This window comes from Garra rufa, chromosome 15 (assembly GCF_049309525.1).
Source record: "Garra rufa chromosome 15, GarRuf1.0, whole genome shotgun sequence".
NCBI lineage: Eukaryota > Metazoa > Chordata > Actinopteri > Cypriniformes > Cyprinidae > Garra > Garra rufa.
In genome coordinates, this window is record NC_133375.1 from 9470082 (window position 1) to 9473112 (window position 3031).

Genomic DNA, 3031 nt, shown 5'->3' on the forward strand with positions numbered 1-3031 from the left:
GATTTTTTGTTCTATCAGTGAGAGTCTATATATGTATATAAATCATATAATTTTTCCTTAAAAGATTAAAAAAAGATTTTAATGCTCTTTAAGCACCTATACAAAACAATTATGTACACTGACAGTACAGTACATATCAACTGATTCTATGGATTATTGTCATTCCTATACACTGACAATGAGCTAAATAGCATTAGAGGTCAAACGATTCCTTATCTTATGAGGACCTCTAGTGTTCATCCCTGGTATTAGAGCTTTAACCTGACAAATTTATATGACACTTTTAATGTTTTTGGGGCCTCTGAGCATGATAACATTTTGAAACTACACGTATTTCCTAAGAATTTCTTGTTCTTTATATGTAAAAAGTTTTGATGAGTTAGAATAATGCAATTTAAAGATATATGAAAATAACTCTTCATCTTTTTTATTGTTACTTTCATAAATCACCACATCAACACCGTTCAAGATGTCCCAAAGCTGTTCACAATTTAACATCTTCAGTGTCTTGGCATCATGTTGACAAAGTTTGGTGTGAACTGTCTGATTCTGCTATGAGTGATATGAATTTATTCACAGCTATATTTAAAAACACAGGAAACAAATGTTAAAGTTTGACAAGTTGCCATGGCAACAGCATTAGATGTATCAAGGACCTCTTCACAGATTCTCATCGGCCGTGTTTTGATATTATTCTGATGAAGTTTGAAGCAAATTGAGTAAAATTAAGAGGTTGATTTAAAAGCGTTTTGCAAGCAACACACTTCCTGCTGCCAGTTGGTGGTGCTATAACTTTGACTCATAAGAGTCACATCTTTGTGATCGGTATCATACGACGAACAAACTGCTAAAGTTTGGTCAAAATCAGATAAAGTGTGTCAAAATTATTAGACACTTCCTGTTTCTCATTTCTCGCCATAATTTGTCGCCCTGCCACGGCCAAACCATTCGAGATACCAAAAATCCCCTGGCAATTTTGCATTCCCAATATCTTGAGATCATGCTGACCGAGTTTGGTGGCCATCGGTGGAAAGGTCTAGGAGGAGTATTTTAAATTCCACAGCTTGATTTTTCCAAAAATCCATATTTAAATAAAAATAGCTGACTTCCTGTTGGTCGTAGCTAATGGGTGTAAATTAGAAAGTTGTCCGGCTTGATGAGTCCAATATATGTACCAAGTTTGGTGACTGTAGGACAAAGTAACCCCCCAACTTTTGTCAAAAGGTGGCACTATGGAGCGCCTGCTCCACGCCCATTTATGGGCTTTTATCAGTGTTTAACTGTCATTAATACAGATGTGTGTGTGTTGAGTTTCATGAAATTCTAAGCATTTTAAGTGGCTCAAAAACACAAAAAACTAAAGTTAAAGTTTGACACGTTGCCATGGCAACATGATTAAAGTTATGGATAACGCCCTTCACAGATTCTTATCGGTCGTGTTTTGACATTATTGTGATGAAGTTTGAAGCAAATTGAGTAAAATTAAGAGGCTGAGTTTAAAGCGTTTCAAAAACGTCACGCTTTCTGCTGCCAGTTGGTGGCACTATAACTTTGACTCATAATAGTCACATCTCTGTGATCGGCATCAGACGACGAACAAACTGCTGAAGTTTGGTCAAAATCAGACAAAGTATGTCAAAGTTATTAGGCACTTCCTGTTTCTCATTTCTCGCCATAAATTTGTCGCCCCGTCACAGTCAAACCGTTCGAGATATCAAAAATCCCCTGGCAATTTGGCATCCCCAATGTCTTGAGATCATGCTGACCGAGTTTGGTGGCCATCGGTGGAAAGGCCCAGGAGGAGTATTTCAAATTCCATTGCATGCGCTTTTTAGACATCCCTGAATAGCCGACTTCCTGTTCGGCGAAGCACGGACTATGAGTGTGAAATTTGTTCGGCCCGATGAGGTCTATATGTGTATGAATTTTGGTGACTGTAGGTCAACCGTTGTGCGCTCCAGAGCCCTTCAAAAGTCACAATTTTTAACGCTGTGCCACGCCCCCCCCCAGGTGACCCCCCCATGTCAAAGTCTGTCCGGCCCTGATGGCCGCAGGTTCCAATGTGTGTGCAAAGTTTCAAGAGTTTTCGTGTATGTTAAGGTCCCCGAAATCCCCCAAAACACTGAAAAAATAATAATAATAATTAAAGCTGCAAGCAGCGATGACCGGGCCCTCGCCGTCTGCGCAGTCGCCATCCCGATAGCATCAGGAAAATGGTGCCCAGTTGGCACATGCATTCACAGTAACCCTTTGGACTAACGCTAACTGTCTCTCCTCCTCTCTGACTCTTTCTCTTACCACCCATCCCCCCTCCTTACACTCAACCACTTACCACACAAACACACACATAGAGTGCAGAGCAGAGTGAGATCAGATGTTTTTTTTATTTTCTTTCATTCGTGGAGTTTTGTATAATTATGAAATGTACTGTGTTTGATCAGAATGAATCGTTATTTTTTTTGAAAAAAGTTTCAAAGAGTTAGGATGCTGCACTTTAAATATATAATAAATCATTGAAAATTGAAAATGAAATTCTAAGCACGCTATCTGCCTCAAAAACACAGGAAACAAATATTTGAATTTATTTTTTGTTTTATTTATTTGCCATGGCAACAGCATTTGATGCATCAGGGACGCCCTTTACAGACTCTCATCGGCAGTGTTTTTACATTATTCTGATGAAGTTTGAAGAAAATCGATTACAAATATACTGTTCGTTGTTCGTTCGTGTTTGTTAGTTCATTAACCATTGTTAACAAAAGAGACCCTATTTTAAATAGTTACCATGTTTTATGGTCTACAAGCATTTTTAAATATTATTTTAATAATCTATAAGCATCTGTGAAATAATTATAAACAAATATATTAAAAATAAATACATATTAACTTAGTTAATTTGTTTGGCCTTTTTGCATTTGTTTCTCATTCTAATTAAGTGAACTGAGCAGTATAGTGTCATACTTATAAAATATTTTGTTCTATCAGTGAGAGTGTATATATGTATTTAAATCATATAATTTTTCCTTAAAAG